Here is a 13,113-nt window from a genome sequence, read left to right on the forward strand (position 1 = left end):
AGAAAAATCCTCAAGAAATAAAACAGGAATTGCTTTAAAGTTCATCTTAAAGATCCAGCTAGGTCAGAAATAGATACTGAACAGAAAATGCCTATTCGTCTTAGCTACACATTAGCTCTTATTCTTTAATATTCTGTCATATAATATATGTCATGTAATATATTGCTCCTCTATATTTTCTCCAACCTTAACTTCCTTTACCTTTGTAAGGCAGTGACACTGCTTGACCACTTCTCCCTGAAACCAAGCAAAGGAGCAGAACAGCATCAGTCCTTCTAAGCACCATTCTCAGCTGGGAGTCTGAAAAAGTATGAGGAAAATAAGCATGTGCAGAGCTCAAGCCCATTTGAGCTGCAATGTAGAAATTTAAAAGATTGTTTTCTACCTGGAGCATATTTTCTGGCAGTATAAGAAAAGTACCAGCACAATTAAGCACATTCCACTGCTAAATACCTAGCACAAAGCCAGCAAGAAAAAAAACACACTGGAAGGAAAACTCATTCAAACAGACCCCAATCTCAGCAGAAAGACAGGCAATATGACCACTGCCTCCAATGTGCAACTGATCTCTAACTGCAGTGTTTGTTATGTTAAACCATCTGGTTGCAGGGAATAAGCTCTTCTGAGAGACAGAGAAGGCTGTGAACTTCTACTCCCTAGTCAACCTGGTGTTTGCTCCTTCCCAGCTGGAACATGAGACTCACCAGAGACCCAGTTGCAACATATCAGACATAGGCTGAGAAGCCAAGTCAAACACACTCAGTGGGAGTGGATGAATCTACTGTAATTATTGGCAAACTATTCAGCCTTTCACCTGTCCAGGCTTGAAATCTGTCTGTGATTCAACACTCCTAGGTTCAAGCCTGAGGAATTCAATGTTTCTTTTAATGCTGTAAGTGCCTGAAAAGTTGATGAACTGTTTAGGTGTGGTTTAGATTATTCTATGACATTTTCTCTTCGAGAATCTGCAAAATCTAATTTTTACTAGCTTGTGTAGAACCAAGCTGGACCATTCTTTAATTGATACTTCTTCTCTGTGTTTCCTTGATGCGGACTTATTCTGCCTCTATCTATTTTAACAGACTCCAGGATTTATCTCTGCTTTATCAAGCAGATATACTAAGCAGATGATTAGAAAAGTTTATGATATTTATAAAGAACAACATACAACTTTTTTATTCTCTTCATGATGCCATCACACTTATTAAGTACTTACTAATTACGCACATAATTACTTGTCAAAAACCGATGGATTTGCAAAGAATGGACTTCCCAAAAATCCAAATCTAGAAAGGTGTTTGTTTTCTAAATTTAATTTTAAAAATCCTGTAAAACAGTTCATAATGTCCCTGTTTCTTCATCCATAAACAATAAACAATGCAATTATTCCCCCAAAGTAGCACTCAAGCACTGACTTGCTTTTGGCTCCTTATTTTATTAGACTAAATATTTAAAGGTGACAATCTTCTACTATCAAAAATTTCTTAGAAATTAGAGATTTTATAGTATGGGTTTTTAGTATTTTTTAGTATGGTTTGTATTACCAAGACCTTTTCCAGCATGAGCCTTCCTGATATTCGTTGCCAAATAGGACAGCATCCATACATCTAACAGACTCCAACATGTATTTCCAACAAAAATCGCTTGCAGCTCACATCTGAGATCCAGTAGGGATTAAGAAAAGAACTAAAAAAAATATCTTTTATCATTCTGTTGGCACATGCAAATCATAATACCCCCTTTGGAAGAAAACATGTAGATTATTTCAGTTTTTGGCAACTATTGCAATACCTCAAATGCGAGCTTAGTGCTGGAAATGCTCACGACCGTGAGCTCTCACTTCACACAGTCCTAGAAGATGCTTGCTACCTACTGAGTAAATACAGATAATGAGATTTGTATAGTATGCACCATTTCAATGCTGCTTTGAATTTTTTGAATGCTCCTCTTTGCTAGCAGGTAGCCTAATGAATATGCGTGTGCCAGGTCCACTTCATCTCCAGGTGCTGCATGCTTTTACCAGATTTCTTTTCTCTGACTGGAAATTAAAAAAAAAATAAATCAATATCTTAATTCCACATCAGGCTATAGAATGCATCATGATGTTTTTATAGTTATAGCACACGTGCAAAAAATTAAATAATCCATGACTAAATTAATTACTGGGTCAATATATCTTAAGATTAGTAAGTGCCCCCTATGGTACTAGAGATTCACATGGAGAGCCAGGGCCAAGATTTTATCTTCTTTATGTGCCTGCAAAAACTAATGCATGTGTGAAAGGTTGTGTTTCCTACACTTAAAAAAGGTTTGCTCTTGCTTTTGGAAAAATGTCAAAACCTGAAATCACACTTACACAGAGAAACAAAATCATGATCCAGAACAGGAGCAGACTTACCTTCTAAGGATCTATTAGATGTCAATTCAAGTCTGAAACGTATGGCCAGTTCTTTAGTGGGCCAGGCAGATTTCAGAAATGTCTATATATTCCCAGCTGTGGCTGAGGTGGAAGCTCAATTTTTTTCAGACTGATGCCTAAAGGTAAGCTCATCTTGTGAATAGTAAAAAAAAATATATCACATACATCCTGGAAAAGATAAGGTGAAAAATATGCAGTATGGTATAGATAATAAAATATACTGTTTTGTGTTGCTTTTATGTATTTGTAAAAGGCAAGGGTGATACTATTTACTTATTATACATATGCATTACATATGTATAAAAAGTTTATACCTGAATAAGATCTAAACAATATTCCGGAAATGTAGACATAATAAAAACACTTTATTAAGCCTCTAGAAGGAGTTTAAAAGAAGTTTGAAAACTCAGACATTGCAGAATACATTAATTCCTGTTGTTAAAGTCATAGCCTGAGTCTCCTGGTGAAGTCTTTCCAACTCACTAGACCATATCTGTCACTACAGAGACAAACAGCTTCTTGATGATACATTCTGAAGTGCTAAAGCTAAGAAAAAATATATTATGCTCATTTCAAACCTTTATGGCTGAGAGTTTCTTGCTTACATTATACTCAGCTTTCTCAGTGGCTTCCATGGAAATTAGTTCAAGTAGGGTGAGTAAAGTTGAGGTGACAATTTCAGAATAATTAATGGCTCTCAATACTGAATGGCAATGATACATTATGAACAAAAGGACATGCTCCTTCTCCCTGAGTCCTTCAGTGGCTCATGAAATAGAAGATGTTTTGCAAATGAGCAGAGAACAACAGGTGCAAGCAGAGAAGAAATATAAAAGAAGTACGATATTCAAAATCTAGGGACACATTGCAGCATCCCAACAGCAAAGCAAGTGACGTTATGTAATTCCGCTTATTTTCTGTCACCAATACCAAGATGTATCAGAACATGATTCTGCCTTAAAGCTATTTGTCATAAGCAGAAAATGTTTCAAGAACTTTGGTGTCCTTTTTATACCAATGATCAATGAAATCCTAGAGATACTAGAGAATTCTCAGGGGTCAAGTAATCTTCCTAGATTTAACCCTTTGCACACTTCTTGATAAAGGAAAAAAAAAAGTAATGGCTTCCACATTTGCAGCCATTTTTCTTCAAGAAAAAAGCATTTACAAAAACTCATCCTAAAATAAGTAAAGAAGTATGATCCTATATTAGATCTGTCATTAACTAGATTTTTTAACTTGTTCTTTATTTCCATACCATGAACCTATTGTGTGCAACTAACCATATATTTTGACAGCTGTTTGAATTTAATAAAACTTGCTTGTGATTCATTATTCATGTTCTTAAACACACTCAGATAAATTCCAATGAAGCTCAAAGACTTATCTGAATAGCTGCTGAAGCAACATTTTATAGCACAGGAGTATGTAGAATATTTTTAGATAAATTGGATTCTATGCTGTCATAATGCCCTTAAAAAGACTTCTTGGAATTATGCAACAGTGTCATCCAACATCATTATCTTCAGAGGAAAAGTTAAAGGCCAATGTGTGACAGATCAAACTGATTTGCTGCAGTATCAGACTAAAAACCCACAGAGGATTGGCAAGAGATTCTAGAACCCCAAATTGTAGAAGCACCTTATCAATCAGTTAGAAGGTGATGAGGAAGGAAGCTCTCTATATTCAGTGTTCCCAGTATGAAGTGGTGCAAAAAACTTAATATAATTGTTTTGCCTGTTTTGTCTTTTTCAAGGCTTTTCTGTGTATGAAATATCTGGCTTTAGCCAGTAATTTCTGTGTGGAATCTGTAACCATTCCATGTATGCACAGAGTGGTATCTCATGATTCTGCCAATGGAAGCCTCTAGAGAAATATAATTCTGTTCATGTTCCCATGTTTGTCATGTTTGAAGGATAAAACTGTTAAGATCTCTTTAAAGGACTGCAGACCTTTTTTTAACATTCATACACCTCGGATTTATAATATGCTCAGTAATTTCTTCAATACCCAGGATAATCTCTGTGTGTGCTCTCCAAACATGCATGTCTGACCTCACTTACAAATATAAAAGTTTTATCTTCTGCCGTCATAAATATGGATGAGCATATGACTCAGTTCAATCTTTGAACAAATGTCTTCATTATTGCTTCCTGCATCTGTGGATGAATCATGGTCCTCACTCTTCCTTTGCATTGGACAATGAAGACTGGGAATAGCATTTAGCTTGGTTAATTGTCTAAGAATGAGGAAAGACTTAACTTTTGCAAAATTATGGATTTGAAATTTGCTGAATCATTACCTTGAATAGGGTAAAGAAACATGAGAAATGCATGCAATGAAAGCCTGGAGGCTACAGCATAAATAAATCACAGTATGCATTTTATGCAGATTTCTGTATCTAGGTAGTTTTAATAGTATTTTCTGATACTCACATATAACAAAATAAAAATGATAAATTATGTAATGTTTGTCTTTTTAATGTTATTGGCATGACACAATAGTGCAACTCAAGAAGACAAATTCTTCTTTAGCTACTTCAGTAACTTCATACCTGAATTGTTCTTCTTTTACAAATTACTTTGGAAATATTAAAATTTGAAAGCTTTAATGGGCAGATTGGGTTTGGTCCAGTCAAACTTCTTCTGAAGTTTGATCTATTATAGCAGACTTTTCAGCACTCTATGAACCAGTCTTCATGAAGAAGTTACCCAACTGTAACACCATGAGAAGTATTTGCATATGTAATTGTACGCGCCTATCTATAATGGTATTTCTGTTATAAGCACAAGTCAGCAGAAGAGTTAAAAATGTTTCTAAATACTTCACAGAGAATTCTGTTCTTTGTCTCTTGAAGACCTATTCCGTGTGATTTCCTTAGTGCTACTCACTCCCTGCTTGCTCTTAGACAACTGTCCTCTGCCTGTGGTGCAAGATAAGTATTTCAATTGAGTTTAAAATGCATCTGTAGGCTGATAGTCTCAATTCCCAGATATACAGTCTAAAGAAGCATTGTCGGGTGAATATCTGCACTGTCAAAATCACTTTTATGCTGCTTCAGATCCCATTTTTGAGATTTAAAAAAAAAAAGTAAATCTGTGATTCACATGGATTTGCAAATGAACCAACTTCGAATTACTTTGGAAATCATTCTGTTTACAATCAATTGAAAGTTCAGTGTACAGAGCAATGCTGCAAAATCCAGCACTCTGTGATCATATATTACCATTAATTAGCACTAGATCATATGCTTCAAAGAATGGAACATATTTTAAATAAGTTCTGTCAAGTAATGATGAAATTGTAGGTGGATAACATTAACTAGATGTTTTGGAACAAACTTTTTATTTATATTGTTAAAAGGTGCACAGAGTCATTAATCTGCACTAGCTCTGGGTTATTGCAATACCTGTTCCATTATCAGAAAATGGGGGATTTTTGCCAATCATCTCTAATGTCACACGCAACAATTCATTTGGTCAATTTAATTATGAACATACCTTAATTTCAGTAGTCATAATAAGATCAATTGATAATGATAGACTAGCCATAATTATTTCTAAATAATTATCATTTAAATTAAAAATTCTTAAGCTGACATAGATGGGCACTTTGTGTGAAGTACTTTTGATTAATAATGAATCAAATACTTGGAGATTGAGAAAAACTCAACAGTTATTCCAGAAATTACATGTTTCCTTTTACAGAACATGTTATCAAAAACAAATTGTCAGCAAAGTGGTAGGTATTAAGAACCTCAAGTAGGCATTTACAGAAAAGGTATTTGTGATTTTTCCAGAAAAAACTATGTATTTGAGAGAGGAGAATGGAAAACAGAAAAAAAATCTAGATTCTCTTTGGTCACAGTCTAGGTTAGTATCTCTAACATAAGGACAATCATTAAAGGCACATCATTAAAAACATTTTTAATATTACATTATGTTATTCTTAATTATTTTACCTTACATTATGTTACATGCTTACCATGCCCCATAGAGCAGCATTTATTTGTTTAAGATTGAGACAAAAAAAATAACCTTTTAACTAAAGAAGCTATCAAAAATATATATGTTTTGTTGGCATAGGTATATTTTCTTAATGGAAGTGTCTACTCACATAAACAACTGTAGCAGTGAAAAAACTATTACAGAAAGAGCTCCTAGTCACAGAAATAATGCAGCAATCAAAACATCTAAACATGTTGAAGGGCAACTCTGATGATTTCTGGAAGTAGATAGGAAAATATATAGATAGATTATGTTGGTTTAGAAATTAAATCGCCTGAAGAACTTCTGGAAGGTCTCTAATGAATGAGAAAGTATTGCATGCTCTGATTTCATTCAAGCAGGCAGAAGTAGCTATCTGTAAGTGTTTATAGAGAATATTATTACTATTTGCTCTGGAGACAGACTGAAAGTACAAGGATCAATTTTGCATTGATGCATTCAAAGGATGTCTAGTAACTACCCTTTCTTGCAATGGCAACATAATTATTTGCTCATATGGAGCATAGTATTTCTTTTAATCTTATCATGAAAGTTGGTCTAGGCATGAGCTTATAAATCTGGTTGCATGTTATTTAGGACATTATAATGTTTTTCCTAAATTTACAGAAGGAAAATTTTAGCTTAGGCAGAAGCCTTCAGATGGAGTAGATTTTGAGCAGGAAATGTGTTTTCCTATTTCTGACAGTTTCTGGAGGAAAAATCAAATCCTCTAAAATTCAAATTGAAAAATCAAAGAAATATTCCAATAAGAATAGTAAAATTAAGGACCCTTTTCCATAAAATACTCTTTCAATCTATTTGAATCTCAATGTGAAAATTCTGGACAGCTATCACAAAATATAAAATAATATTAAATATAAAATATTAACTTTTCTCTAGGTTCTGTGCTTTTAAGACACATTAGATTTACTTTGAACTTATACCTAAATCACTAATAATAGAAGTAAAAAATAATGGTAATTGGGAAATGAGAATGGATTGAAGATTTAGAAGGTCCTGGTAAAATGATAGTGCAGATAGTGATTAATAATTTCTCTTTTCCAAATTGGTAATTTTCTCTCTTTTTCTTAAAGCACTGTTGCCTGAATGAGACCCTTTGCTCATAGACTTGCAGAATGGTTAAATCCGGGACAAAATTCTGGAGTTCATCTGATCCAAACTTCTTTCTCAAACCACTCAGAACCAGATACCCAGAACCATGTCCTGATGCTCTTATAGACTCTCCAGCAATGGAGGCTTCAGTCTCTCAACCCAGTGCCAGTGCTCTGTCATCCTTACAATAAAAAGGGCTTCTTGAAGTTCCTTCTGTGTTTCAATCTGTGTCCATTGCCTCTGTTCCTGCCACTGAGTACCACTGAAAAGAGCCTTGCTCTGTTCTCCCTAAACCTTCCCTTCTGGTATTGATACACATTGATGAGATTTCTCCAAGCCATCTTATCTCCAGGATGAACAGTCCTAATTCTCTCAGCCTTTCCTCATAGATTAGATACTCCAGGAACTTTTTTTAGTGGGATTTAACTGGATTTTGTCTGATATGTCTCTTTTTTCTGGAGAGCCCAGAACTGGATGCAGTAGTCCAGGTGCAGTGTTATTAATAGCCATTTCACTTCCACTGTTATAAATGCTCCAGGAGGAGAGCAAATCTGACAGAAGTTTCAGACTTTCTACCATTATCAGCTCATCCAACAGCCACAGGTTTGTACCATCCCACCCTTTTCTATTCAGAACTCAAATGGACATGAAGCTGTGGAACAGGAGAGGTGAAGCATCCAGTGTTGGGCATGTATGCGAGAGGGGCAGTTCCAGAGTTGGTCCACCAGTGGGCTCGTTACCTGTCTGACCAGCACAGCAAATATTGCATTGCCCTGTGCTGCTGAGCCTGGCTGACTGCAAAACTGGATCTGAAAACATTTTATAGCTGGAAAGGTCACAAAGATATTTTCATAGTCTATTACATCAACCTGACAAAACTTAGAAATATAATGATGGAAGCAGTTGAGACTAATCCTTTAAATTGGAAAGGTGTAAGAACCTTTGGTTTACTATGACAAGGAAGCAAAGCTTTTCTTCCATGTTAATGAGAAAGATGAAAAAAGGAATTAGAAGCAATGGAAATTTGTCCAGAATCAAGATTGTCAAACCCAGCCCCCATTCCTGCTTGCAACCATGCAAAACAATTATTTCAGAAACTTATTTCTTTCAAAGGTCTAATGTATTTGGTTTCTTACACGTGGAAGATAATTGTAGAAGAATTTTCAACTTATTTAGCATTAGCTTTAGCTATCACTTCATAGAAAGAAACTAATAGATTCCCTTAACTTAAAGAGCTGTCTTGTCCCCAATTACTTCTACACTATGCTTTTTGAATCTCGTGGCTATATAACTCAGATTTTTGTTCTTCATATCAACCTAGCAATATCTCTTGCAAATTTAAGTAATCTTTCTTTATCATCAGTGATAAAAATTTATACATGATACTGAAATTAACAGAAATAGACAGGCCTGAAACTGGACTGTTTGGAGGAGAAATTCTGAATAAAACTCTTAGTACACATATTAGGAATAGATAAATTATTCTAAAAAATCTGAGGCCCCAGCTTTAAGAATAAAAGGATTGTGGCATTATTTGCTCTCTCTTCAGCTACAGAGAGCATATGGAATAACTGTGACTAAGACCTACGCAATTGCTAAGAGGAAAATTAGATGGCAGAAGGGTGTCAAAGGAAGATCATGGTTGTAATAAAACCAGCTTCTGTAAACCTAATAGTGCAGAAGGGTGTCACATGATCATCAGAATGGCAGGACACTGCTGAGGATGGCACAAAGCCTGTCAATAGCTCTTAACGAGCTCAGCACAGGTGCTGTTAAGTTGCATATTGTTACAGTAAAAATAAAAGATACTTAAAACTATTTAACTTTTTGACATTCAAGCTGTTAAAGATGATTAAATATAAGGTAGCAATAGCTATAGGGCATGTAGGGATCATAAAAAATGAAAGAGGCATGGCATGATAAACCAACAGTGCATCAGCAGTAATGGCAGAACAGTAATAGTCTACAAATTTTTCATGCAGCTCCCATGCTGCTCAAAATCCTCTCTATCATGGACTACTATTAATGTAACTGAGAAGAACTTTATAAAGGTAGCACTTTGCTGCTAACAACTGTTAACTGTCTAATCTTTCTGTGACACTAATGCTACCTTTTTACACTGTAAATTCTTTCCTAGAATTCTTCATTTTCTGTGTACCTAGAGAACTTGATTATTATAAATTACTTGTGCTCTATACTGGGTAATTTTGTTTAAACCCAACTACTTATTCTTCTGTAAGTTGACAGGGAAAAAACACATACGGGGAAAAAAAAATAATCCAACAAAAATCTAAAACAAAACCACACAAAAGAAATACAGGGCTGGATTCTGAAAGCTTTTTCCCTTCCACCTAGAAAGTTGCAGCCTTAAATTTTCTGTATATCTATTTTTTTTTCTTAGAATTTAAATGAAAACAATGTTTCCTGCTGGATTACTTGAAAATATTGTTGCCATTATTTTTTAAGATCTTTGCTAGAAAATAACTTGTTCATGAAAGTTTAGTGGAAAGCATACATGAATTTTGCATATTTTTTAAAATTAACCATATAATCTTGAAACATGATTAATTCCTTTATGCCATTGTGTTGAGCAGGAAACATTCCATTAATCTGTTAAAAGCCCTGTAATGCTTGCTCAAAATCTGTATAGGTTCATAGACTCCATCATGAGCAGCTCTTATGACAATGGTGAAATTACTAGTATGAAGGCACTCAAGAATACAAGATTTGCAGTCCTGGCTATAAATTCTTGTAATATTAAATCTCACTAAACACAGAAGACATTTAAAGGATTGACCTTAAGAATAAAAATAGAGAGCCAGAATTGTCTTCCGTGTAGAACTGTATGTCAGCATTTTGTTTTCACTTAATTCTCTCCTAGAGTCAGCATCTTTTCAACCATTTTTTTAATGGAGATGATATCTGATAGAAGATTCTTCATTTCATGTGCTCTGTCCAACCTTATCTATTCCAGTGTTTGACTTTCCTATAAAAGCCCTGTTTACATTCATATTTTCTGAGGGAAACAAGTATCTTGGTTCTTTATGAGGACTCACATGTATTGGCAACTTCAGCAAGAGATGCAGCAAGGATTGTGATTCACAGACTCTTGAAGTCCTGAAGGGATTGCAGTCATACAAACTGGTCTGTGACTCCTTGCCACATATCCTTTCCTCCGTAATACCATCTTTCTTTCAGCACCTAATGGTACCTTCTATGAAAGTGCTTTATTTTCTCAAGAAATGCAAGCACTAATTTCCACAGTGCTACTGGAGCAAGATGCACTGTCTTGTAGTTTCTGCCTTACAATTCTATGAAGTTAAGCATGATAAACATCAATTACTGAATGTTTCATTCAAATTTTAGATACAAATTAATATTTCAGGTTCAAAAATCCTTAGTAAACTGATGGTGAAAAAATATTTTCAGAATTTCTTCTTCAAGGCAAGGCCTGCTAAGAACAATTCTCTGTTGCAATAGCGTCATGATTTAGCTGCAATATTTCTCAATACAAGGCCCTCACTGAGATATTTGCAAACCAGATTCCACTCACATGCCTTCCCCCTTTCCTACCTACCTTCCCATTCCAGGGGTAGAGTTGAGAATTTGAGGCACATAAGTGAAAATCACAGGTTGAAACAGCTGGAGATGGTTCTGAGAAGCAAAAATGTATGAAGGCATTGAAGGAAGACAGCCAAAGCATCTTGTCAGACAGGCCCCCTGATCGAGCCATGTCAGCCAATACTGACAGAACAGGGTAACTTATTCAAATACCCTAGTTAGAATTTACACCAAAGTCAATGTGTATAAACAGTATTTTAGATTCCTGGCATAACTGTGCACTTTCAAACTTGGATTGGTTATTGATGTCTAGTTTTTACAAAAAATTAAGATTTCCACAATGGTTTATATGTGTGTTGTACATGTTTGATCAGGTAACTTTTACTACTCCTGGGTGAAATTTCTGTGTGAAAAAGAATAGCACAACACCATCCTGTTTTGGCACCTGAAATCAAAGGATTTGACTGAAATTTGGCAGGAAACAAAATTTTTGGTCTTTGTTCCAAATTCTCTAAACTGGGGATCTTTTCAGATGTGAGGTAGAATTCTTATCCAATAGGTTACTGAAGAATGGATTATGGTTTAGGGTGGGAGCATAAAGGGTACAAAAAAACTTAGGTTTTACTTTGCATAAGAATAAAAAGAAAAAAAAAAATTGAGGGAAAGTTTTGCAGGGGGAAAAAAATGGCTTTGTGGGGTTTTTTTTCCCCAAAAACCTCCTATTTTCTCTCCTTTTTTCTTTTATTTTTTTTTTCCCCAGACAGTATTCTTTTGAATTCAGAAGAAATTAGTTTTGAAACATGAGAGGACAAGGTGCACAAGCAGGATTCGAAGAATATATTAATAATTATTCATGCAAGTGAAGTTGTCATAATTGCTTTCAGGCTTGATTACTGCTTCTAGAAGTCCATCTTTTCATATGGGAAAGGGTGGGAGATTCATTACTTGTTAGTCGATTCCTAATACTGTTGAAGTCTATTCCTAACACTGTTTTGGAGTTGTCATAAAATCTTTTCAAAGTGCCATGATTAAAATATGGAAGGATCATTCATGGATAATTCTGTTTTGAAGGTCGAGATGAGTTTTAGTCTCAAGAAGATAAGGATTTTCTTTACTAAGTTATGAACCAAAGATATCTACCCAAACATTACCACTTCTATACTAGTACATAAGTATTTTTTCTGAGAAGTTACAAAAGAAGACAATTATTTAGTCTGAGTTACTGTAATTTTAAGATATTCAAGTATTATTTGGAATAATTTCTCAGTCCCTACCGATCTTCATAATAGAACAACCCCAACATTCAAAATGAATGCTTACTGAAAATTTGTGCTGTCTCCCTGTGCTATCTGTCTCATCTGTGTCCCTCCTCCTCTCTTCCCCCCACTCTCCCTATCTCTCTGTATTTATATTATAATTATTACTTATCCAGGCTTTACTCTGACTGAAAGTTTTATACAGCAAGCTGTGAAAAAAAAAAAAATTTGTATTGTTTTTTCAGTATTGATCAATAAAACCAGGTTAGGAATTCACAGATATTCTTTTTTTACTTACAAGAATATTTGCTTAAAATCAGTTGGAAACAAATTTATTATTTTTAACAGAGACTGGAACCTGAACTTCTGGAGTTATCAGAATTTTACATTGGTTCATTATTATGTTCTATTCTATATTTCATGTAATAATTTTTATTGTGAAGTAAACTGCCAAATGAACTTTTACTTTACTGAAAATAATTTCTGAGCTTGTGAAGGTAAAGGTTATCAGCTGCAGAACACAGAGGCTGGCCAGAATTGAACAATAACTATAATAACTTTTTCATGCCACACAATGCCAGTTTTTTGCCTACAGCTCCAGCCTACAGCTCCAAAGGTTTTTAGATTTACATTTTTATTAAGCTTTTATTAACTTTTTACATGAAAACCTGTAGTTTATTGTCCTTTCTACAAACAACTGAAGCAGTAGGTTGACCAACTAAAAAGATAAACAGAAGCTAATTTTGACAGTGAAAGTTTTACTATCAGTGTTTTGCTA

At 34.7% G+C, this 13,113-nt stretch overlaps 1 long non-coding RNA gene across 2 annotated transcripts in view; it reads right to left on the minus strand.

Moving 5' to 3' along the window:
* LOC116996949 overlaps nt 1–13,113 on the minus strand; it is an 82,011-nt gene that overhangs the window by 14,233 nt on the left and 54,665 nt on the right. For both annotated transcript variants that reach the window (XR_004418044.1, XR_004418043.1), the window contains 3 exons: nt 2,399–2,587; nt 1,912–2,038; nt 202–300 (listed from right to left, as the gene is read on the minus strand). This is a non-coding gene — a long non-coding RNA (uncharacterized LOC116996949). The remainder of the gene's footprint in view (nt 1–201; nt 301–1,911; nt 2,039–2,398; nt 2,588–13,113) is intronic.

The sequence above is a fragment of the Catharus ustulatus genome, chromosome 5 (assembly GCF_009819885.2).
Source record: "Catharus ustulatus isolate bCatUst1 chromosome 5, bCatUst1.pri.v2, whole genome shotgun sequence".
Taxonomy (NCBI): Eukaryota; Metazoa; Chordata; class Aves; order Passeriformes; family Turdidae; genus Catharus; species Catharus ustulatus.